The sequence below is a fragment of the Artibeus jamaicensis genome, unplaced genomic scaffold (assembly GCF_021234435.1).
Source record: "Artibeus jamaicensis isolate MK-2021 breed Jamaican fruit bat unplaced genomic scaffold, CSHL_Jam_final contig_685, whole genome shotgun sequence".
Classification (NCBI taxonomy): Eukaryota; Metazoa; Chordata; class Mammalia; order Chiroptera; family Phyllostomidae; genus Artibeus; species Artibeus jamaicensis.
In genome coordinates, this window is record NW_026521924.1 from 31,589,221 (window position 1) to 31,615,472 (window position 26,252).

The window sequence follows — 26,252 nt, forward strand, 5'->3', positions numbered from 1 at the left end:
TGATGGGAGATGCCTACTATGTGCCCAGCAGTGCACAGGGCAGTGGCACTGGGAAATCGACAGTGTGGAGTCCCAAACACAGTCACACGTTGCTGAGCTGGGTGTACAAATAGTTCAGGGTGGCAAAGACTGCCAGAACCCCAAATATGCTCCCAGTCATGTCTTCCCTCTTATCCTTTCTCCGTGCATGCTTGTGCCTGAAGCTGAACTTTCCCAGGGGAGCAAGGGGTGATACTTCATTGAGGAATCATGTTCTCTCCATCAACCAAAGCCCAGAGTGACACACAGGTGTCAATTCATCCATTGATGCCCTCCTCCAATGTGACTAATGGCCTTGATGTCTGCCGAATGTCATGGTAGATTCTAGGGAATGAGGAACTAGACATGGAAGTGTTTTTTCTCAAGCAGCTTGACACTGTGTGGGAGAGTTTGAGAGGACAGAGATTCAAGTTTGGTGTGCTGATAGGCAAGTGCTGAGTGCTTGGAAACCTAGAGTAGGGGGAACCTAATCCTCAATGGAACAATCATGGAGGGCTTCCTGGAGGAGGTGATGCCTGAAGAATGAGTGAAGAAGAGTTTAGATGCTTAAACAAACATTGCTCACCGAGCATACAGGTATAATAGAGGGAGATGGACCAATCTGTAGGAAGACAGGAGGCAGAGCATGATGAAACTTTGAAGGAGGGCAAGACCATAAAAGAGAAGGAAAATGTGAAAGTGATGGAAAGAAAAGGTGAAAAAGACAATTAGGTAGACCTGGCTGTTTTGCTGAGACAGTCCAGCATGGCAGTTGCTGGCCTTCTGGCTCCCGATGGCCACCTTTCTGGAGTGGCAGGCCAAATGCCTGCCGGCTTCATCTCCGTGCATAGAAGCCCCTGCGGCCCCGGTGTCTAGTGACTGTTGGTGATTTTTTTTTTCTAAAGGGCAGATGCTGTAATGGGGCACAAAAGAGACAAACTTGCCTAAGGCATTGATATGGGAAACTTTGAAAAACCTCTGTTTAACCTTTATTTGCCCAGGCCCCAGGCACCCTAGAGAGAATGATGGGGCCGTCTGGGAGGGCGGGTGGCCAGATAGTGAGGACTGGAAATGATAGGAGAAGCCCTGGGAGACCTTTGCTCACCCAAGACCCCAGGCGCCATAGGAGAACAATAAGGCCGTCTGGGAAGAGCAAATAAAGTAAATAGCCGGATAGTCACTAGGACTAGGGCTAGCACCCCCGCAGATAGAACCAATTTTCGCATTTAGCCTTTGAACTCTGCTTCTGCCCTATAGATAGAACTAATTACCGCATTCTGCTTCTGTATCCTGCTTTGCCACGTAGCTAGGAAAACCCCTAATCTATATATTCCCCAAGAATCCTTTGTTCGGGGCTCAGAATTTGGAGACTGACTCCTCTGGGCCCGTGCACATAAAGGAATAAACCTCGTGCTCCAGAATCCCTCGGTGTCTGGTCGCTTCATTTTCCTGTAACAGCATGACTCCTACAGCTGTTCAGTCATTCATTTATCCAACTGAAGTTTATTGAGCATCTATTATGTGCTTTAGACATTGGAGATACAGCAGTTAATATAATAGACGTGGTTCTCTGCCCTTGTGGCATGCGTATTCTGCCGGGGGAAGTGAAGAACAGGTAATATTTGGGTCAGGCCTGTCACTGACGGTGTTTTTCAGAAAACCAGGTGGGTACAGGTTGGGGTAGGGAACACTGAGGGAACAGGTGTTGTAACAGTAGGGCGGTCAAGGAGGTCACAAGGATAAGGCGATTTGGAGGGAAACTGCCAAAGTGGGTCAGCCCCAGAGAGTCTGGGGGAAAGGCATTGTAAGAAGGGGCACAGTGAGGGCGAAAGCCATGAGGCAGGGATGCTGAGGAGCAAGTGGGGGACACCCGCCGTGTGGCTGGAGAGGAGCGAGTTTGCTGGGGCAGCCGTGGACGACGTTGATTTCCAGCCCCCAAATGCCGAAGGATTTGCACTTGCTTGGAACACCTCTGTGCCCGGCAGCTCGTCTCCCACATGGCCTTGTATGCAGAGGAACCTGCTGCCCCGCGGTCTTAGCAATTCTGGAACCCCAATTTTTATATGAAATATCCTGATGTTGAGACAATGGCCTTTATTTTGTTTTCACGATGCGCATATAAATCCAAACCTTCCTCCAGGTGGGGTTGTGTCGATGGCGTCTGGCTGGAGACCTTGGCGTAGACCAGGGGCTCTGACGTTCGCTGGGGAGAAAGTTGGAACACCCAGGAGTGATGAGCAGATTGACTTACCAATTTGTATATTTTGTATCACCCAAGGTGCATGGGAAAGCCAGAGAAGGGAGAAATCCCAGCTACTAGGAGTGGTCTGGACGCGGTCTCTGAGAAGCTGGGTCTCCATTAACTAATGAAAAACTATCCATTTAACTAAATAAATCAGTTAAATACTGAATACAATCTGAGTGAGCCACAGCCAGGAGCACTGGAAGACCTAGAAACCATATTCAGGGCCGATGAGCTGTGAAGCAAAGAAGGGTGTGTAAGAGGTTTGGTCTCCTGGGAACAAGTCATATATAAGCGACTTTAGAAGGTCAGCAAGTAATTTAAAATCTGTGCTCCTTCTATTATCTACAGTTCTTTCTGCCAGCCGCTGACCCACCTCTGTTCAGGTTTGGTTGTGAATTGTCTCCAGGTTCTTTTCGAAGTTGCTGGTGGCGATTCAGAGATATCCCACCAGGGGGCGATGTTCTCATTCAGCAAAAAAACAAAAACAAAACCCAGAAAGAAACGCCAAAGAGAGAGCAACTTTTTGTTTCCTGCTGTCTGCTGGGTTCTCTGATCCCTGCCTAAGCCTGGGTTTATAGCTAATAAAGTAAAAGCAGCATGCATGCTTTCCCGTTTTTAATTCATCTCTGGCACTTTCCATGGAACCTCCACGCCAAGCCCACAATATTTATTCTGTGGCTACTGCTATGCAAAGTGCACGCGGACCGTGTGCGCATCCTCTCCAGAGGCCGAAGCACAGCGGACAGCAAGCGGCTTAGGCAGCAAGCACGTGGGAGTAGATGGTCAGAGGACAGCTGGGTCTCTGGGGAGAGGGGAGGGGAAGAAAAGCGGTGGCTTTCACTCCAGCTTTTCCAGATGCGAGATTTAGATAGCAGATTGCCTGCAGAAATACCGTTTTTAGGAAAGAGAACATGAAACCATTTCTGAGAGACTCTCTTTGAGCCTGGCCACCTGGGGAAGCTCAGGGCAAGGATGCCCACCCCAAGGTGGGTGGCTGCTTGTGAGGGACGATCACCGGGGCTGTGAAGGACTAGAGAGGGGGCAGGTGAGACAGGGGTGGGGGGCAGCGGATGGGCAGAGTTCACAGTCTTCATTTATTTCTCAACACCCCCCACCCCAAGACAGAGTTGACCCCAGACAGTGAATTGATCAGGAGCAGGAAACAGCTCCAGCGGACCCTCAGACGCCTGTGCGGTGCTCAGCCATCCCCCGCTGAGGTCGAGACTGGGTGTTAGTCGATGTCATCCATGCATCCCACTCAGCCTCTAATGTTTTCCTTCCGGAGGTCTTTCCTCTCATTCTGTTCCTTCTTCCCGGTCCCATTTCTTGTCCCGGCGCCTTCAGAACCTGCCTTCCCCTCACGGGAGTGAACACACACCCTCTCTCAGCACATGGCTTTCCCTTCCCACTGGCCCCTGCCGGCCACCACCTCTCCACCTCTCTCCCCCTCCCATTTCTGGAACAGCGAGGCTGTGCATTTGTTGCAGGTAAACCTGCTGAATGCCCCACCATGAAAAGTTGGGTAACGTCTTCTCCTGGACCCTGAGTGGGCAAGAAAAATGGGGCACAGAGTGAGAGGCACAGACTTGGAGACCTGCCTTGAGCACCCGCTCCACCGAAGTCCCCTTCCCAACAGGCCCTGCTGCGCGGTCAGTTCAGGCCCAGGTGGCCGGGCTGCTCCTCTCAGCCACAGTCAGCCCCACGACGAGCTTCAGCTGCGGCCACCGCTGGAATCACTTGGCCGTGGGCTGTGTCTGCAGGACTCCATCTGGTCTGCAGGGAGCTGGTTGACGCTGACATTTAGGCTCTAGGTTTTTTGTTTGTTTGTTTGTTTTTAATTAGTGGGTCTACTTTCTGGAGGTTTCAGCTGACCTGCCCAGAGGGACACTAAATCTGAGAGCCAGGAATGAGTTCCCTGTTACAAAGGAGCACGCGGGCACCTGCCACCTGGCCTTGCTCATTCTCCTCACTGGGCACTGCGGCCCCACCCTGCAGCTCTGGTGGCCTCACTGCCCTGTTTGGTAAAGATGTGGCATCTAGAACCTTCCCCTCCGGCTGTGCCTCTGAGTGGCTCACTCTGGTCTGCGATGTCCCTCCTGACTTGGATATCAGGGCTCAAGTTCGCTTGTGTGTGGTGTGTTGGGTATGGTCTTGTCTGTCCCCTTGTTGGTGGGGAAGGAGAATGGAAGAGTCACCATTTCCAAGTCCCTCCAGCTCTAAGCTTTGTGATGGGCAGGAGTGTAGTCCAATGGGATCAGACCAGCCTCGTTCATTCAACCACCAAGTCAGAGCCTCCCAACACAGTTCTGGGCATGAGGGCTCTAAGACCAGGAAGCCACAGATCTGTGGTCCAGGAGAAATAATAGAAATGGGGTAGATAACCTGCAGCAAAGGATGCACCAAAAATGTGTCAGGTGGTACAGGGCTGGGAAGGAAAATTCAGGGAGTGAGCTGGGGTGCCCAGGGAACTCTGGGTGATGGAAATACTTGGCAGGGAGCTGAGGGCATGAGCCAGGCTTTGGGGAAAGCACATTCCAGAGAACAGCATGTGCAAAGGGCCTGTGGTAGGAGTGGGAGGAATCCAGCGTGGCTTTAAGGAAGTGGGCAAGGGGAAATGGTAGAAAAGGCGGCTGGTGAGGTAAAGGTGGGGGTTTCCAGAATGTGTAGGACTTTGTGGACCCTGGAGAGGGTCCTGAATGAAAAGTGACGTTTCCTGAGGCTTTTGAGTACAGATGGTATCAAATACACCTTCAGCAGTTTGAAAGGCTCATTCATTTTTCTAAAGGGAAATATGGTGTGTGTATAAAGTTATGTGTGTAACCAGATGTACATATATATGTGCATCCATCTATCCATCCATCCATCAAGTTGTGCATGTGTGCTGTGCAGGTTTGGGGAGTATGTCTGCACCCCCCTTCCTGCTAAATGTCCACTGCATGCAGGCCCCTGTTTCTTCATTTACTTGCCTCTAAAGCAGAGACCTCATTTGGGAGGGCAAGGGGAAGTCCAGAAGCCCCGTGGAGTCCTGCCCCACTCCAGAAGCTCCCTGGGTGTCGATCTTAGAGAACGGTGCCTACAGCCCCTCTTTTCTCAGTGGTACCTGGAAGTGGAGATGTTTGAGATGCCGGGGGGGGGGGATACTTGGAGAAGGGACCCGCACAAGGGAAAATGATGGCTAGATGTCCCGGGCGGCCCTGTGGCTCTGTAAGACGGCACTGGGGAACGCTGGCGTCCTCATTACACAGAACTCCTGTCTCTCCACACATGTAAGATGAGCCCAGAGAGAGCCTGATGGTGTTAATGAAGCACTGCGTGTATTTTTGGAAGAATAAAAGAGGTGACTCACAATAAGACCACAGGATATTTCAGGTAGAATATGTGTGTGCATGTGTTTGAAATCAAGATTTCCTCAAGGCAGCTTCTATCAAAAATAGATTTTTCAGATTCTCTTAGAGCTAATCTGAGTTTATTTTTTTCTCCAAGTTTGAGGAGCCTTTTTTGCCCAAGTCAAGGATCTCCCTGGGTTCCTTTGGCCAAGATTCCACCGGCCAGCCTGCAAGCCTAGATGCTCCTTCTCTGCTGTCCTGGTAATGAACCTTCTACTAAAAGTTGACAGTAACTCACGGGGGATATTGGATTCCTCTTAAAGGGTTTTTTTTTTTTTATAGCTGTGGGAGAAATTTTAGGAAACTTCATTTGTAATCTTTCAATCACGGGATCAACCTAAGGGTCCTTGGGTCAAGTTCACCCAAATACTTTACAAGTCAGACTTGCTCAGCAGGCTCTTGTTCTGATTCTGCCCTAATGGGTTCTGAGTCAGCCTCCTCCAGGGCATTGGCCAAACCAAGTTTCTTTGGGACGCAGTGTATCAACTCATCCCTTGGGAGAATTAGGGGAGAAGACCAAGGCAGCATGAAAGATGGCTTTGGGAGCAGCTTCTCCATCGGTCCTGCAGCGACGCTTGCCCAGTCCTGGGCTTCAGTCCCCTTGTCCACACTGCGGCCACTGCTGGCACCCCTAGAAGGCTTGGTTGACTAAGTTCCTAAGAGGACCTTTGCGGTTGTCACCCCCTCCCTTCTTCAGCACCATCTTAGAGCCTCTCTCCTTTGTCAGGTCTGTGTTTTGGCCACAGGGATGTCTCCAGTCCCCTCCTGTTTTCTGCAACAGTCCCCAGTGCTGTGGTCATCCTCACCCCTGGGGGTGGAGTGGGGGGGCCTGTGGGAGTCCTGCAGAGTTCTGTGCATTAGGAGAAGGTCTAGTTAACTCCTCCCATGGCTCGCACTTCTGGTCATTCCTGTTTTTCTTTCTTTATCTTTAAAATTAAAAACACTCGTCTTGAAAATGTTTATCAGAAATCATGACATAAAAGGAAGACCTCCTTCAGATGCCTGCCACTCAGAATCGCAGGAGTCTGTGTGTCTGCCGGGGAGCGCAGAGGCGAGACGTCACCAGGAGGAAATGCAGCCTCCGGTTCTGAGGTGTCTGTTCATAACATCGGCAGCCCAATCAATGAGATTGTACATGTCCATTGCTTAACCTCGTGCCTGGCACCTGGCTCTGGATTTACTGGGTGGTTACTGTGGTGCTTGGCCAGAACTAATGATGCTCATCGCCAGCAGCAGCAGAATCTTTGGCCTCACTACAAATAGGTTGGCTACACCTTCTTGACCAGTGTTGTGTGCCTGGTGCTCCTGGACCTCAACTGTCTAATGAGAGGGTCTGTGCACTGAGAGGTACCACCATTTATATGCTCATATGTCCCTTAAATGCCAGTGGTACCGAGGAAGACATACGTGCTATTCTTTTTAATCCTCACCCCAGGATATAATTATTGATTTTAGAGAGAGGGTAAGGGAGAGAGAGAAGGAGAGAAACACTGATGTGTGTGTGAGAGAGAGAGAGACAGACAGACAGACAGACAGACATTGATTGGTTGCCTCCTGTATGTTCCCTGGCAGGGGACTGAACCCACAGCTGAGTTACGTGCCCTGACTGGGAATCAAACCCACAACCTTTCGGTGCATGGGGTGATGCTACAGCCCACTGAGCCATGTAGGCAGGGCCGTCAGTGGTATTTTCAGGACAGGTTTTTAAACACTTTTCTATGTAGTGATATTGAGAAGCCCTTCTTTGCCATCAAAGGGTCTTGAATATCTGAATGCACTTTAAGCATTGTTTCTCTATTTTCTTTTTTGAAATTCAATTTCCTCTCTGTTACATAATCCCTCAGAGTCCCAGCAAGGTTATTCGGTGAGTTTGCAGACCCTCATTGCGTATTAATTACCTGGAACCAATGCCCCAGACTGAATCTGAGAGGCAACGCCAACATAGATGACACGCCCTTTTAGTCTGCTGACCATTTATGATGCGCTGACTTGGGTCATATACGGGCAGGTGGCAAAATAGCAAATGACAGAATAAGAAATGCATGTATGTATTTCTCGTCATACATGATTCTAGCCAGCGAGCTAAAGAGCGAGACACCACGAGGGGACACCACGAGCTGAGACAGAACGCGGGTCTCTGGCCTCCTGAAATCTTGCTTCTTGACGGTTTTACAGTCATACTGATGAAAAGCGTAACTGTGCAGAGAGCATGGGGAGAGCAGGCCTCTGTCTGGTTTGTAACTTAAAACACTGGCTAAAGATTTGAGCTGCCGTTCAGATGGACTCACATGCAGACCCCAGGTCCGCCGTGAGCAGTGCTGACTGGCAAGTAACTATGCATTTTGGAGCCACAAGAGTCGATAAATACTCAGTGAATAAAGCAAGTCTGTGACTTCCAAGACCTTTAGTGTCCCGGGCAGAAAGAGAGTGATAATAAAGACCTAACAAGTACTCGAATGGCACAATGGCAGGCCGTGGTGAGTGGCAAAGCGGGCGTTCGCTGGGGGCAGAGGGTGTAGAGAGGCTGGATTAGTGGGAGGGCCCTTTCCCTCCTCCTCCTCTTCCTCCGGAGAAGGAAAAACCAGAGGCAGAACCCGCTGTATCAGGTGGTAATGAGGACTGACTGAGCACACCAGGCGTTTAGAACCGAAAGGCGCCGCATATGCTTGGAAGGATCGCTGCTATTTTTGTGTGCCCTTTCATAATTAACGACCCAAATCTGTTCGTCTAGTGTTTCCAAAAACGCTTACATTTTGGAGCTGGAAGAAGCAGGCTTGGGGACACGGAGACGTGGACGTGGGAGCCAACCTGGCAGGTCAGAGACCGGCAGCTCGGTTTCCGGACCCAGGAGGCCCAACTCCTGGCAAATCACAGCGCCCCCCACCATCTCTGAGACGAAGAGAAAGGTCGTGCCTGTGCGCGCGCAATCGAGGCACGTGCACAGGCAGGTGATTGCGCGTCGGTGCAGGGGAAGAAGTGGCTGTCGTCCTTTCAAAATGGGCTTCCCTTCACCAGCACTTTCTTGGGAGTCCGTTCTCAGGGTCAACCACGCCAACCCTTCCTGGGCTGGTGGCGTTTCCCCTACTGCGCCCTTGTGGACCGGATCTTAGGCGGCCGTCTGCGTGCAAATTCCGTGTAGACCAGGCGTGGGGAGGCTGCAGAACGCTTACTCTGCCCTTTCCTTCTCAAATGGTTCTTTCTGTTACTTGTTTACCCAGCGAAACAAAATCAATCCAAGGTCGAGGTTCCCCCGGGCCACGTGACTGTCAGGTCCCAGCAGAAGAAGCTTAAATTGCGTGATCCATTGCCTAAAGCAGGGCAGAGCAGTTCATTACAACTTAAGTATCTTGCACACAGGGAGTTCAGGGGCCACTGGGCTGATGGGTGCGCGTATGCAAAGCGTCTGGGATTCTGGCTGCAGTTTTTGAGAGCGCGAACTTGTTTGTAACACAATCAGATTCTCTGGTAACAGTTTCCTGGGTCCTATCAACTGAGACATTCGTGGCTTTTAAAGTCCAAGGCTTTCATTATCACTACAACCGTGAACCTGACAGCCAAAAGCAAAGCACAAGGAAATGCCAGCAGATGGGGAGGCCTGAATCATAGTTTTGGTCCGGCCTGAGCTTGGAGAATGCAACCTACAGGAAATTAGTGTGGCAACCTCAGTTCCTTATCCATGTCATCTGGTGTTACTGTGTATTTGCAACTTCCAGATGGTATTATCCTGGCCTGATATGAAATTGTGGCCTCTTTGCATTTTTGCTGCAGAGTTTTCTAAATGGTTGATACAATTTTTCCCCCTCACACAAAGAGAGGGAGTAAAAACCGTTTTCATAAAAAGAAGGTGCAAAGATATAAAGCATCGCGTGGGTGACTTCACAGTCTGCCCGCATCTGGCTAATAGGATAACAGAAACAGTTATCAGGGGGAAGAGCTGAAGGATACAATGTCATTTCACAGAGCCTGGGCTGCATTTCTATTTGTGACTGCTGCGTGGTGTGCAGGAAGGCGCGATGGCGCCATGAGCAGACCGAGAAAGTTTCAGCTACTGTGTGTCGGTTTCCTCCGGGTGTCAGGCACAGCCGCCAGAGATGAGCTTGTCACTACGCTTCTGCTACCCTGGGACCATAAGTTGGAGGCAGAGACAAAAACCAGTGAAATCTAAATGACTCCTCAAGATTCAGGACAGAAGTTTAACTACCAGAGGGGCCAAGAAGCTGTTGCAGTGAGCTCCAACAGGATTACCGTTGGAAACATGGCTTCTTTTTCCAGCTTCCGCTTCCAGACTTGGCAATTGTGTTCCTGAGTAAGTGGCCTAGTGGTGTTCCCCTGCAAGAGTTAGGGCCTGTGACTTTGCAGATGCTGAGTGCTTGGCTGCCAGCTTTTCATAAACCACTAATGTCCCATTATTTTATTAGCACAAACCCATCTCCAGCTTACTCAGATTGACCCCCTGATTTAGGGTTCCCCACGTGAAACCAAACAGGAAGACTCCATGGAAACAGTGCCAATGAATGAGACACTTCAGGAGTATTGTCTCCATCCTCAGTGTTGGCACTTTTACCAGAAACCCAGCTATAGAGAAAAAGGAAATGTCACCCAGAGGGGCAGGGATCCTCTTTCTAATGAGCAAGGCCTGACTGGTGAGGGAACGAATTCTGTCTCTGGCCCCCCTGGTCCTATTCCATCTTCATGATCATCTTGTGGAGGAGGAGGAGGAGGAGGAGTGCCCCCATTTTAATAAAGGGAAAAACTGAGGACGAGAGCAGTTGGGGAGCTTGCCCGGCTGGCACGTGGCTGGACGTGGCTAGCATGTTGCTGCTGGAAACAGCACCACGTTTTGGCACCCAGAACAATGCAGATCTATTATTAAGTTTCAGCTGTCAGAAGTCCTAAGACCAGCGGGTGGGCACGGCTGCGTTCCTCCTGGGGGCTCCAGGGAAGAATGTGGTTCCTCGCCTTCTCTAGGTTCTCAGGCTGCCTGCATTTCTCGGCTTCCAGCCACCTCCTCCGTCTTCAAACCCAGCAGCTTTGGGTCCTCAAGTCTCCTTCTCTGACCTCTCCTGCTGTTGCACGTCTTTGCCTCTGGCCCAGCACTGGATGCACCTGGATGACCCAGGGTGGTCTCTCAAGGTCTGCAGCTTAGTCACATCAGCAAAGCCCCCTTTTCACATAAAGTAACACATTCAGAGGCTCTAGGGGTTGGGGTGCTACCACTTCGAGGGGCTGTTATTTAGCCCACCATGCCAGGGCCACTGCGATTAGTGTTACGAGACCAACCCTATTCTTGTGGCTAACTCTGGACAGAGGAGCCTGTGGGCCACAGACTTCGTGGAAATTTCTAGAACTCTGCCAGAGTATTCTAAAACTAAGAATGTGCCTGAGTCACAAGATTGATTTTTCTCTATTTGCATCGTCTATACATTTCAGTGTCAGTTTCAGAGCCTTTCAACCCCATCAGCTTTTAAACATTGACACATTGGAAGCAGGTATCTGACAAGGATGCTGGATGATGGGAACCCTGGTTTTGTGCGGATGTAGCCTTTGCTTATGGGCACTGTCCCGGGTCCACTTTTTCTCGTACATCTTCGAATGCAGAAATAAATGCACCGCCTTTTCCAAGTTGTTTGCTCTCGTCTTCTGGGTACATCCGGCTCAAGAGGCATGACTGACCGCCTTATTTCTGCCGTCTGCTGCTACAACGTTTCCATCTTCGGGAAGACCCCTGCTGAATCTGGAGAATGTTTTCCTGAAAACCCGCAGATGATCAAAGGCATGAATTCAGAGGGAGACCGTGGAGGTGTAATCCAGGCTTCCAGCTCCGTTAGTGGTGTGACCGTGGGCAAGTGTCTGAACTGGGCCTGGGCTTCCGTTTAAGGAGGGACGTCAGCGATGAGCCCCTGGCACTCCTGCTTCTGGAAGGCTTACAGATGGAATGCGGTGGTTCTGCTGCACACACAGGAAGCTCAGTTATTTAAACTTAATATATGAACATCCAGGCACGTGCTCTGTCTAGGGCCTATGTGGGGACTGAGAGTGGCAGGTCATGTTTTATATTTCAATGCTTATTTATGTAAGTTCTCCTATTAAAAAAAAACAAATGCAAAACTTGAGTCCAGAGGCAAATGAGAAATGTGAATGGAACAGTTTGGAACTTATTTTCTGAACTGCTCTGCCTTTCCATGTGGTATTTCCTCCCTGGCATTGGTCCCTAAGCATCACTGGTGGTGGAATGAGCACCTGTCGCTCACTGGAGTCTGGCTGGAGCGGGGGGAGGAAACAGCTGCTGGCTGCAGTGTGCTAACTCACGAATCCTGTTCTGAGCCCCAGGTGGGAATGAGGTCCAGAAACACCTTCTGATGGCTGCGTGGCAGCTGAATATCTCAAAAATACAATCGATTATTTAATATTCCATTTACCGATGGCAGGGCACATTAACAACATTTTAGGAAAACAAAAACTCTTCCCAAATTCTGGGTGGGTATGCGTTGTCCTGCCAGGGTTCCAGTGAGAAAATACATCTGGGAAGTATTTTTACACATTAAATGAAATCATTGGTTTTCCTGCTTCTAACCATTCTGTGCAAATTTTGTTCCTCTTCCCCATTTTCAGCTGAGTTCCCTCTGCACAGAACTAACCACCTTGTCCTAAAAACAAAGCAAACTAAACATTAGTTCCCTTGTCATGTAAAGCTTCTTGGAGGACCTCTGTGGACTTTTGGGTCTTAACCCCATCCTACCGCCTAATCTCATCTCCCTTCTGCCCACTTCATGGTTTTCAAATGCTTCATGAACACAGGTGTCTCGGGTATCCATCAAAACCTTGCGGTGCTCATGCCTCTTTAAGAAGTACCATCTCTCCATCCTCCACATTCTGTATGCCTATTTGGTTTCCTCGACACACTTTAAGACACTTCTTTTATTTCCTGTATATTCCAACAATACAATGATTAGACACAGAAATATATACACTTGTATTTTAATTAGTTTGTCCATGTTTAAAGTACCATTTCAACGGAGAACTCTGACAATCAGGTCATGTCTAATTCCTCTTTATATTGGGTTGGCCAAAAGGTCATGGCACACTTTTTCCATTTGTTTCTTTTTTTCATAAAATAAAAGGCACATTTTTCATTTTAACCTATAACTTGACTGATTTGGATATTTGGAGTATGTCAGCTGTCTCCCACAACTATCTTTCAATGCAGAAGGCAGCCCACAGCAAGGAATTATTTGGCCAAAATGTCCATAGTAAAAAGAAACTTGGCAAATCACTTTTGACATGTTCAGTCAGTCCCAGAACCTTCTCCACACACTGCACGAATCTTCTCTGTGTGTGTTTCAGTTGTCTTCACTTTTCTTGAAATAGTAAAGCATAATATGCCAAAAATGTAGCATATTTTCCTCCATCTTCAATATTAAAATAGCTGACCCCAAATTCACCAATTTTAATATGTTTTTTAAATGCACGCTGATAGGACAACTGTTCCAATACAATTTAACAAAAACAGTTTCGAATGAAGTTAAAGACAACTAAGCGCTCCTAGAGCCATTGTACAGAAAAAATTGAAGAAAAATTTGGCCAACCCAATATAGCCAATGCCCGACTTGGCGCACAGATTACAGTAAATGGTAACTAGGTGGGCGGGTGGACGACTTGTTATCGGTGAAGGTCTGCCGGTTTGCTCTCTGCCCGTACGGCACCGACCTGAGAACTCTCGCTTGGCGGTAAGCCTCTCGGTCAGCTAGTGTAACTTCTCTAACTTTGTTCATGTTAAACATTTCTTTGGATAGTCTATACCTTTCTTGCATTTCCATATAAAATATGGAACCAGCTTCTCACTTTCTAAAAAACAAATAAAACTTAACAGACTTGAGGTTGTTGTAATATTGAGTTATCCCACCCCATGGTGGTATCCCACTCATGTGTTTAGATCTTCCTTGACTTCTCTCTGTAACCTTTTGTAGTGTTTACTGTAGATGACGTCTTCTCTTATTACCCCTTTATTTCAGTTCTTTCGATGCTGTGATGCATGTCACCCTTTCCTTTCTCTCTTTCTCCCTCTAGTTCTCTCTCTCTTCCTCTCCATCTTTCGTCTGGCAGATGTATTTAAGTTGAGTAGTTTGGCACGCACATGATGTGACTTCATGTTTGTGGGTTTTTTTTGGGAATTGCTCCTGGTATATCTGGACAATATACTCTTTTGCTGAAGCAGAATGGTTTTCTAAGGCTTCTATAGTTCATTCCATGTACTCTCTCCAAATAACTTCCGGAGACTATGGGTATTTCCATGGCAAACTTCTTTAGTTCCGATTCCGAAGCTGCCTTTGGGTTCCTAGGCTCATTCTGTGCAGACAGGGAGAATGCCTGGTGCTTGCCATTAGGGCACACATTTACCTGAAGGTCTGTTATCACCTTTTTAGAATATTTCAAAGGCCCTAAATGGCCCCAAATGAACTTAAATCCTCATACATTAAAAACCCCACAAACTGTTATTTGGAGTAACTGAACTGACAGAGAAGGGGTCTGTTTAATACTAATGATTGAAAATGGGACTTTTGAAAAATATCAGGAGCAAGCAGAGCTTCCAGGTTTTTCTCTGGTTAAAAAATCTATTTCGATATTGCTGTCTTCAGGATTTCTCACCTGGAGTGCCATTTGTAATGATTTTTATTTGATTGTATTTCAGATTTGGGTCATTTTAGATTTCATCTTTTGCTCTTAAAAAAAATGTTTAGATATAGCCCTGGCTTGTGTGGCTCAGTGGATTGAGCACTGGCCCAGAACCAAGGGGTCGTAGGTTCCATTCCCACTCAGGGCACATGCCTGGGTTGCAGGCCAGGTCCGCGGTGTGAGGCATGCAAGAGGCAACCACACACTGATGTTAAAAAAGAAAACAGAACAACAAAAAAAAGGAATACTTAGGTATAATTGACCTACAAAACTTGTATCATTCTAAAATATTAGAATGATAAAATTCTAAAATATTAGTCGAACATGAAATTATACTTTGTGACAAAAATTGTCAAATGTCAGCAATTTCAGATGTTCAGCTAATAAGATTTTTGTCATCTGTACCTTTTAGCGATGATATCACACCTCCATGTACAGCAGGCATGTTTGAAAAAGGAAGTTTTATCATTCAGTTTTTCCAGAACGTTGTATAAGCCGATGGAACTCTCCCCAGGTGGGCAGCTGGGGGACTCCTTTTCTCAGGACTGACCTGAGAATTGGGATCAATTCTGCCTCAAATGCCTTCTTTCTTCTTTACCAGGAAAAAAAATACATGCAATCTGGAAGAAGTCTCTTATCAGAATTCATTTTCTCGTGTCCTTACACGGAGAGATAAAGGCAGTATTTCTAACAAATTACATTTTCATTCTTAAAATTCACACCGATTACAGAGCAAAGCCTGCGCTGGCATTTCCCCTATTCATTTTTTAATCTCTTGAGGATACAGGGTTTTAGTGAACTAGGTGTGTAATTCAGAAACTTTGCAACTTTCAAAAGATAGTATCGGCCCCTTCACAGGAGGAAAGAGCTGGGGTTCAGTTCTGGAGGAGGGATTTCTGCTTCGTAGGCTTCGAGAGGAACCCAGCTGTGGTTTCAGACCCCGAGGGTTGCTAAGTCTCCTACTCAGTCAGAGGTCTGAGGTCACCTTGGGGTCGGGGGTGGGGCTGGAGGACAGCAGGTCACCTCCTAGGAATGTCTGTGATGTATGAAGAATGACAGAGAGGAGGCCTGGGGTCCCATAAATTCAATCCTTGCACTTGCTTTTATAAAATCAGATTTTAAGAGTACAGATAGTAACATCACCTGAAAAGAGACACTAAAACATACTGGTGCTGAGAGAAGGTAGTCAGTTATTTAAATTTAATATGCGACTATCTGGTCTCGTGGGAAAGAAGTATCTGTGAAAGCCCATGCATCTGCCAGGGGTAAATTCCTGAGACATCGCAGACATGAACACAGGATGGGAGTGGAAGGAAAACAAGGTCGAAGACAAAAGATACAATGTCACGGACCTGCAGGGTTGCTTTTAGGAAGGCTGAAGATGGGGTGCATTAAAGCTCATGGAAATGTACCTAAAGGGGAAAAGCCGTTGCAGCAATCCATCAGACAAGAGGAATTGGGAAGAGGTGGCCTGTCTGCTTGGGGCAGAGTGAGGAGCTGGCTGTTGGCACTGGCCACGTAACCCTCCTCCTCTCTTAATCTTTACCTGGAAACCTGCTCTTCAATCTGAGAGTGTCAAGCAAGCCTCCTGAAGAGGGGAATTAAAGACATCGCAACACTAGAAGAAGAAGAAGGGGTGGGCAAATGTTTTCCGTCAGGGCCCAGAACCTTTTACTCTGTTTGGCTCTGGGAGACATCTGGTCTCCATGGCAACTATTCAATCTACCCCGGTTGCTCCTGATCAGCCACATATGCAAATAAATGGGTGTGGCTGTGTTCTAATAGAACTTAATTTACAGACAGTGAAATTTGAATTTCATGTGACTTTCATCTGCCACAGGATGTGAATCTAGTTTTGATTTTTTTCAACCATTTAAAAATATTTCCAAAAATGTTTAGTTTTTGAGCCCTACTGAAGTGTGTATTGGGCCCGGGTTGGCCCGAAGGCCATTGCCTGCCCATCTTGAAATAAGAGGTCACTTCCTTACTTTAACAATGGCATTCTCTACTATTAAATGAAGTATACCAAGAGGACTAAGAAACTGCCGTTACCCACCCATAACAGATGGCATTGGCTGAGCGAGGGGTCAAATTTGGAGACAGACACGTGTACTAATTTTCTAGAAGGTAGTAAATGACTGCTTCTGGGAGCCACAAACGGGAACGTTGGAGATCCGTCGCAGAAATATATGGGAACGCATTATTAAATGGTCAGATGCACTAAGAATTGATCACTCCCTAGTGTGAGTTAACAAAAATAAATATCAAACTTAGCAACATGGGTAGATCAAATTATTAGAACAGATGAATGGCACGCATAGAGGATGTACTGAGGGTGCAGGAAAATGTTTGGCACAGATCTTTCAGTATACACAGTACCAGGCCGAGGGAAGGCACACTTTGATAATCACACACTATGATTATTTTCACAATGGCAGCGTGTACTAACCACTGAGTCCATACTGGCTTTACTGTAGGAGATAAAGCCTTTAATTTGATGTTGCTAAATGCTCACTGTGGGCCTAAACGCCAGCTCAGGGTTCCCAACTGCCTTTCACCCAGAGTCAACGTGAACACGACTAAAGCCGTGCTCCTGGAATTTTCAAATGACCTGAGACTACCAGGGCTTCCAGTGGAATCACACTGAAAAAATACATCAGGTTATGAAATGATACGTCCAAGCCAAAAAGACAAAGTTCTGTTAGGTTAAAACAAGCCCCTTTATTAATGAGTATAAATGGCAAAATGCATACACCAGTACTTTTGTTTTCTCTTTTGAGAGAGAGAGAGAGAGAGAGAGAGTGTGTGTGTGTTTCCAAAAATGACAAGGAGGTTTTGTAAACCGCAGACTCACAATTAGCCGACAGTCTGACATTTCTGCATGTAAATAAACGTGCCTTCTTTCCACTCTCCAATCCTTGGGTTGCAATTTGGGAAACTACAAGGTAAAGGGACTCTTGGCTTCCTCTGGGGTTCAAGGATTTCCCTCATCGTGATGACAACTTGGGGACATTCTTGGTGACCGCTCTGTGGACTGAGATCATGTTTTGGACAGTTTGTTTGGGTCCCATTTTCGTAACTCACTAGGCTGCTTATCCTGGGCCAGCTGCAGCCTTAAGCGTTCCGTCGCTTTCATTTTCCGACTGGTATTAAATGCACTAGACCATCAGTGTAGGAGGCCATACACGAGGTACAGACGAGAGTAAGGATATCACGAAATGTAGGATCTAGTCATGGAGCTTCTAGTACTTCAGTTTGCAGCGCTGTGCAAATTATTCAGTCTCTGAGGTAAAGGGCTTCAGCTTCTTTATCTTAAACACCAACAGGTGTGTCATTGGGGATAAGGTGGGGGCATCACCTTCCCTATATTCATGATTATGTTCTTTCCTCCTGAGCCTCTCTTTCCCCAGTTCCGAAGGGGAACTGGGGGACTCAGGTCTCCTGGTCTTCAAAGCCTGAGGGACAGAGGTTCTAGGAGCATCTATTGTTCTAATATTTGACTTTGACCATGGATCTTGACATAGAGCCCCTTCCACCTTTGTAATTTCCTGAGTGATGCAGGGCGATTGGAGTGTCTTAGAACTCCTAAATTTCCTGGGCAATAGCAGCCTTTTTTGTTTTAATGAGGTGATCCCCTGAATAGCTTCTCAGTGGGGGTGCTCACTGAGATACCAAGCATGATAAGAAGCTTGGAACTTTCAGCCCAACCTCTCTTCCTGAGGGGGGCGGGGGGGCAGGGCTGGAAGCGGAGTCAGTACTTAGTTATGACTTCGAGGTGTAGCCTCTATAAAAATTCCTAAAGTGCAGGCTTCAGAGAGCTTCCAGGGAGGTGGCTGCACCCACACGGTGGCAGGAGGGTGCTGCACCCCAGCTCCACAGGGACTGTGACTCCTATGCCAGGGACCCTTCTTGACCTCGCCCTTGACTGCTTCCTCTGGCTGTTCATCTCCATCCTTTATGATACCCTTTATTATACCACAGGCTGATAAATAGAAGTATGTCTTCCTGAGCGTTGTGAGATGTTGTAGCAAGTGATTGAACCTGAGGAGGAAAGAACTCCTGCTTTATGGAGTCCTTTATGGTCCATCAGAGGCAGCTGACATCTGAAATGGGCGCCGTCTTTTGGGATTAAGCTTTCAAACTGTGGGATTAGATGTTAATTTTAGGTAGATAATGTCAGAATCGCACTGGACGAGTAAAGAAAAGTTTTTTCCTTTAGCCTCAGAATCCTTCTTGGCACAGACGGCTAGTGGGAATCAGATCAGATGTGGAGTGTGGAGAACATTTATCATGCTAGTGGAAGGGCTTGTGGGTATTCTTTCCACTCGAGTCTGTAGATGATTTCCAAATCTGGGAGTTTTAATATTTTATTGCTGTTTTGTATTTTGATATATCCCCCATGTCACTCATCATCAAATATTCTACAGTAAATCCTTATAGTTTATCAGTGTTTTGATAAACACATCAGTATCATTGATGCTAGTATTGCTCCAAAAACACTTCTGGATTTGCCAAGATAGTCTTCGGGAGTTTTGTGTAAATCAGACCCTCCGAGTCTCTTCTAAAATCTGAAGACCGGTATCTAGAAAGCTGTTGTCATCCATATCATATGAAAACCTATCATGCAGAATTCCTCCTCCCAAAAGATGTCAAGGTCAGTCAATACATCCAGGAGATGAGGGTAATTCTGTTTTCTTAGAATGATACATTGGAGCATTAGTTTCTCCCCCCGAATCCACACTCACTATCTCCGCAACTCAGTGAGGCAGTCTTCATTAATTTCCAGCCAGTGGGGGGGTGGGTTTCTAATTTGGAGCCGGGCCAAACGACACTTCACAGAGCCTGCCGCAGCCCCGCCACCTCCCACCGCCTGCTGTCTCAGCACCTCCCCTCTCCGCCTCCTGCCTTCAGGTCCCTCTTCTTCCCATCCCCGCTCTTGATGGGTTCCCGTGGCTTCCCAGTCTCCTGGGCCTCCTGTGGCATCCTCACGATGGTGCACTCATAAAATGAACGCCTGTGCTGTGGCTGTCTGCCCAGACGCGCACCGATGTCTGGGGACCCCAGAGGAGGCACGTTTAGCACTGTTGCGGAATGACACTGCAGCTTCGATGTGGGTCCTTGGACTGACTTAGCCCAAAGAAGGTTTCCGTCTTCTTTCTCCCATCTTCTTTCTGCATTGAAATCTGGTCGAGAATTTCCCAAAGAAAATGTCGATAACATCATTTATAGATAATGAGACCAATGCTCTGGGTCTAAGGCGGTGTATGTGACCCTGGCTGCCCGGGTGGTCTTACACACGGCCCGTCTCCACCCCTGCAGAAAATGATGTGTTCAGTGAGGGTGCTTATGAGGGTCCAGTTATTATTATTTTTTTGGAATTCTCTACCCAGCCTCTTTGCCTGGTGGGGACTCTTAATACCTGGCTGGTCACTTCCCAGAGACCATCTTATTTGTCAGGTTTCAATCGGGGGGAATAGCTACCCCACACAAGTCCCCCTCTGCTAACCAGACTGTCCATATGTCATGTTTACTGACTGCTTGGAATCTCTTCCCAGGGAAGTTTCTCATTGGAAGAAGTCTGCGTGGTGCATTCTTTATAACGCAGGCGTGCCATGGAGAGATTTACGTCTCCTCCCCTGGACGGCCTCCAGCTGCCTGCAGTGAACATCCATCTTCTGGTCCCTTTAATAGGAGCCGACTCGTGACATCATGCTCTGGGAGGCTGTAGTTTCATGGGCGTGTTTTCTCTCTAGCGCACATGCAGGGTGCAGAAACCCTAGGATTTCATTTTAATTTTGTTTTGTATTTCGAGTCTGTAGAAGCCAACTGCTTTGGGGGCTCTTTCTCCTGGAGACTCTGGCAGTGCCTGGCTGCATTCTGACTGCTGAAGATGCGTCCTACATAAACCTGCTCATACAGTGTGTGCTTAGGGCTCGGCTGGTGCGGAAGCCGCTTGTCTTGCTCGTTGAGTGCCACGTGGAGATGCCAAGGACATTCATCTTCATTAAGTTCCCAAAGCAGCTGGCTGCACATGCGGGCACAGTGCTACCTATTCATTTTGAAGGGAGGTATCCTTGCTGCTGAGGTTTCTGGAATGTTGGCCTCAATGTGTTTGCTTCTAATGTGACCGCAGTAAGAGAATAACTTGATGCTACATTCCGAACTGTAGAATTCTCCGAGGAGAATGACAGAAACGCTGATCATTTGGGGGGTGGCAGAAGTGGCTGCTGGGAGGATAGGTCATGAATTGGGAATATTTTAATGTTTGGTCAGTGGGATGCTTGCTACTTACCTGTAAGACAGGGACCGTGGTCTCACCTGGCTTCAGAGAAGTCAAGGTGACTCCGGCAGTGAACGTTGGGCGTCACTGCTGGTGCCTACACTGCTGGTGCCCTGTGTCATGGGCACGTCGTTATTCCCCCCACCCCTTGTTTCTAAGAAAGAATATGTCAGTGCGACAACTGAGGGGGTCTCAACATCTTTAGAACGTCGAGCATCTGTGAGATTGTCTGGGACTTTTTCGGCTCCAGGAGGAAAGAAATACCACCCAAACTTACACTTGGACACAAACGCCGCTGCAGAGTCCGAGGGGCACTTGGGGTCCAGGCCCATGGCCCCCAGGTTCAGCCGCGTGGAATGCAGACAGTGTTGCCCGCATTTCTGAGGACACGAGTTATACGTGGGTCGTACTAATTCCGTACCTATGTAAATGTTTTTAATTCTATCATTTATGCTTCTGCGTTAAAAGTGTAGCTCTAGAAAGCAGTAACGATATCCATATGCAAAGCAGTACCCTGGAACACAATAATCAGTTGTGTTTCTAAATATAAATAAATAAAAAGTTGAATTAAAAAAATTGAAATGTAAGATTTTTTTTTTCTTGAAACTTCGGTGCAAAAATGTGAGTGTGCAGTGTACACAGGAGCGCATTATACAAAACAAAATAGGGTCGATTTGGGATGCACGTGATCTCCATAGAACTTTCTCTCGCACTCTTGTCTCTCACTTCAGTGGGACCAGTGCTATGGTTCGGGCCCGGGCGCTGGGCCCCGCCTCCTACCCCTCTTTTCCAGGGTGTCTCCCAACCACGGCACTGTGGCTGCAGCACAACCTCATGGATCCAAGCCAAGCTGGAAACAGAGAGGCCCCATCCCAAGCATTCCTCCAGAGCCTCTGAGGTCTGACCGAGTTCCTGAACCTACGCTGTGGCCTGCAGAACGCAGTGTCCTCAATCTGGGTAGACTCAAAGTGGCAGAAAATGGATTCCAAACAAAAGTCCTTTCTTTTGCTACAGAATGGGAGGATAACAATGTATGTCTAGTGCTTACATTGTACCCAAGCTGAACTGTGCCTCCCGGCCCCCCAAATCCCTGTGTTGAAGCCCTAACCCCTGGTACCTCAGAATGGGACTGTTTGAGGAACAGATGAAGTTAAGATGAGATCGTGAGGGTGGACCCTCATCCAACCTGACTGCTGTCTTTGTAATAGGAAGGCATTTGGATATATAAAGGGAGAAATAAAGCCTCCATTTAGAATGGAAGGGCAGATAAAGTGCTTCTCAGATAAGGTCAAGTTCAAGGACTTCATCATCACCAAGCCCTTACTATATGAAATGTTAAAGGGACTTATCTAAGAAAAAGAAGATAAAAAATATGAACAGTGAAAAGACAGCAAACTCACGGTTATTAAGAACCACACCTAAAACAAAAGCAAACAACTAGAACAGGAACAGAGCCACAGAAATGGAGATCACATGGAGAGTTAGCAACAGGGGAGTGGGAGGAGGAGACAGGGGGAAAAGGTACAGAGAATAAGTAGCATAGACGGTAGATAGAAAATAGGGGGAGGGCAAGAATAGTATGGGAAATAACAAAGCTAAAGAACTTAGGACACATGGACATGAACTAAAGGGGAGGAATGTGGGTGGGAGGGGTATGCAGGGTGGAGGGGAATGAAGGGGGGAAATGGGACAACTGTAATGGCATAATCAATAAAACATATATATTTTAAAAACCCCGAATGCTGAAGCCACTGCTATTTTGGGCATCTTTTCAGGAACTTAAATAACATTCCAAACAGTGCAGCAACCGCCTCCTTGCACATCTTGACCTTCATGTTAAGATTTTGTCATCCTCTTTCATTTCCCCCTCAAAGAGAACGTCAGCTGGAATTCTTCAAGGCCTACATCATTAACACGACGAGGAGCGGAATCTCAACGTTGCGACACAACAGTCGAAAGCTAGTCCTTCCAATTCCTCGTGTTTGGGCTCCATTCGCTTGAATGTAGATTGTGTCAATGCACCAAAGTGCAGTCTCTGGGTGAGGATTTGAAAGCCAGGCACCATAATCAGGCTTCCCTGCTCCTTCTGTGTTTGATTTCATGAAGAATCCCTTCTATGATGGTGCTTGTTACTTTCCAGCGGTATGAAGAAAATGTTTTCAGCTGACACCATAAAAAATAGACCATTTAAAAAATAAATAATGCATGGAGTTTTCAATACTTCTTTCAAGATGCATAAAAATATCCTCTTTCAATTATTTTAGCGGCTCTTCTAGCTGCTGAACACATGCTTCTGGGACTTGTCTGTCCTCCCCACCCCCCCTCAGAAATTTGTCTGGTGGGTGAAATTCATTCAAGGTCTACATGAACTCCGCTATTGCATTCTATTAAATGTAGGATATCATTATAGCGTGTGTCAGTCACGAGAAAAATAAACTCCAAGGCTCTCTCTAGGAGTATGCGGGCTTCATAAATTCTAGACAACAGATGTACTTGTCAGTTCCTCCTTCCGCCCCTTCCCCCAGCCCAGGAAAGAGATTCAGATGGTTCTGCTCACCCTGGTACCTTGCAGCGTGTCATGGAAGGTGCTGACTTTACTGACCTCTCTCTCTGGAATCTTCCTTTGACTCAAAGGAGCATGGCAAGGTAAGTAAGTGTCTAACAAGACTGCTTTGTACCGATCTGGCCATGTGGAGTTCTGGAGCCCTTAACGGTTGAAAAGGAACTCAGAGTACCTCTCAGCATGGAGAGACTGTCAAGTTCCATTTTCTCCTCTGCTTTCGATGCCTTACACACTCTGTCTATGGAAGCCCAGGGCTGGGGGAGAGGTCACCTGGCTCTGAGCTTTACCTCAGGAAGAGCCAGCGCCGACCTCTCGGAAAGACAAGAAAACCAAGCTGTAGTCTGCTGTTTTCCAGCTCGACCAAGGGAAACCAAGGCAACCCAGTTTTTGGCGTTAACAAAACAGTCGAGGGATTAAATGAATATAATGTCCTAAATTATGTGGTCTATGGGATATACGCAGTTTTGTTCCTTCTCTGTAGGAAACGCTTGCTCTTTGAGAGCTGGGATCAGTGGTTGACACTACCCATGGGGGTCTCAGAGAGGCGTCAGGGGAGCGTGCCCAGCCTGTTGCGCCCACACATCGCAGCCTTTGATTCTGTGTCTCTCTTTGCCGAGCCTCTGAGAACAAGAATCAGATAGGACTGGTCGCTCACTGCCCAGCACCGAACAGCCTAGTGACACAAGGGAATCAGCAGGAGTCCTGGCACCAGGCCAGTCGAGCCATGGGACCATGCCGCCATGCCACCTCAGTTTGGATTGGAGGCTGTCACCTGATCTAAATGTAAACATCTGTAAGACAGGCGTAGGTAGGATACCCAGATCATTTACAGTCAAAACAAGGACAGTACAGAGAGGGAGAAGAGGTCTTACTGCCAGCAACTGGGACCAGGCGGGGCAATCTGGGCACAGGCACTGAATACCAGCAGCAGACGCCACCTGGAGGCTCTTCCAAGTACTACCCCACAGATCCCTCTACCTAATGAAATGTGCTCTAAAAGCACCTCTTTGACATACAGGGAGACGGAGGCACATAGTGGTTACATAACCCCCTAAATTCACATAAATCTGCAAGGGGCCAAGTCAGGAGAAAGGTCAGCCATGTTAGGCGAAGCCCCCTGGCAAGGGCCTGGGGCTGGGAAGGCTGTTGATGTTGAGTTAGTGACCAGTCCCGCCAGATTCTTGTTCTCAGGTTTGGCAGGGCAGAGAGAGACATAAAATAAAGTGTGTGCGTTGGGGGGGGGGGGGGGGGGGCAGGGGAGAAAATAAAAGTTGGGCCACTGGGAAAGAAGGCATTTCCCCTGAGACTGGAAGAAGAGAAGAGTGTCAGCCATGGGCAGTCATTAGAAGATGACGCGGTCACCCGGGAGGGCTTCTGAGGGACAATGGTCCTGGTGTCCCTGAACTCGACTTACCTGCTAAGAGCGGCTGCCTTTCTTTATTGCTTCCTGGCATGGGCTCCACCCGAGGTAACTTGATACCAGATCACCACCTGGGGGAGTTTCCTGGTGAAATCTGACCCTGGTCCTTGGGTATAGGACCAGGGACAGACCAAGAAAGTCCAGTCCAGGTTGATAGGTGGCAGTTTAGGAATCAAGGGACTTACATTCCGGACTCCACAAAGGAAACCTCTGTACTCTCCTCCAGAATCTTAAATGTTTATAGAGATTCCTCAACGAGGTTTGGCCATGGGTGGAGTGCCATGTCCCCAGTATATTAGGCTGTGTTCTTGGATATGGTTCCAGCTATGGGAATGAACATGGGTGGAACCTATATTCCACAGGCCATGGAGAGCGAGGAGGAGCCACTCCTTGTCAGGGACCAGCAGGAGGTCACGCACTCTCAATGACCTCTGCCATTGCTTGCACACATGGCTTTCTCCTGAGACTCGAACGAGTCTCCTGCACACTGTCAGCCGCTCCAACGGGCTTTGGGGTGTAGCCATGGCTGCTTGGCTGGAGCTGGAAGTGAGGCTGGAGGACACAGAGCCTGGGCAGGGCAGGAAGGACGTGTGGGCACCCAGTGAGCATGTGTGACAAGCCGAGGGTTCTCTGCTGGGCTCTGTTTGTGTTTGGCTTGTGGCAGGTCTTATATGCTAATGGGTTTGCTTGAAAACAGGGTTCCTGCAGGTCTCAGGGTCTACATGGCCCGGATGTTGAGGATTCCTGCAACAAGTTATAATATTTTCCCACACCCCCCCATATTTCTTTAAGAATTGTTTAAAGGGGGACTGTGAAGTCTGAAATCTATTTATTTTTTCACAACTCATATAAGATAGCTTCAAAGCTCCAAGGAAAGCAAGTACCCTCAAGTGTGTTTGACACCCTTCCCCACTGGAGAATACAAGTGTATTGGCTTCTGCTCCCAATGTAACTCTTTAGCGGAGAACGCAGACCTGGCAGCCAGGGTGCCTGGTTCACACAGCACCTGCAGCCCTTCCTCCCTGTCTGACTTGGCAAGTTGCTTGCATTCTTCATGGTGCACTTTCTCTGTGCAATGGGTGCAAGAGTGATGGGCACGTGGAAAGCACACAATCAGGGTCAGTTCCTATTTGTTAATAATGTTGCTGCTGCTGCGCTGAGCTCAGAATTAGCCCTCTCCTGTCATCCCCTTCATCCACAGGAACTTCTTAGGAATGCATCATTAATTTGGAAGGATGGAAGCTCTGCCTAGCCACATACTACATACATTACAGACTACTATGCAAGGATAGGCAATAACGCAGAAGTGAATCACATCATATGGGGATGCTATATGTTGTTTTGGGGACATCCCTTATTGTTTCTTATTATAACATCTATGTAATATATTCTATAACTTTCTCTGTTTTTGAATTTTACATGTAGAATATGTTATATATTTGACATGTAAAATATCATAAGTACATTATAAATATACACCTACATATTTATAAATGAACACCTATATTTGTTTTACAATATATGCATTTGTAAATATATTTAGGTACAGTATTTTATGTGCATATTATAAAAATATTTTTGTATCATATTTATGTAATAAAATATCTGGAAACAGAGAAAGGTACAGATAATGGTATAATCAATACCTATGTATCTACTACCTAGAT

General features: G+C 47.5%; 1 protein-coding gene across 2 annotated transcripts in view; it reads left to right on the forward strand.

Annotated features, from left to right (window-relative positions):
• DOK5 (docking protein 5) overlaps nucleotides 1-26,252 on the forward strand; it is a 224,556-nt gene that overhangs the window by 134,530 nt on the left and 63,774 nt on the right. The gene's annotated exons all lie outside the window — the stretch shown is intronic.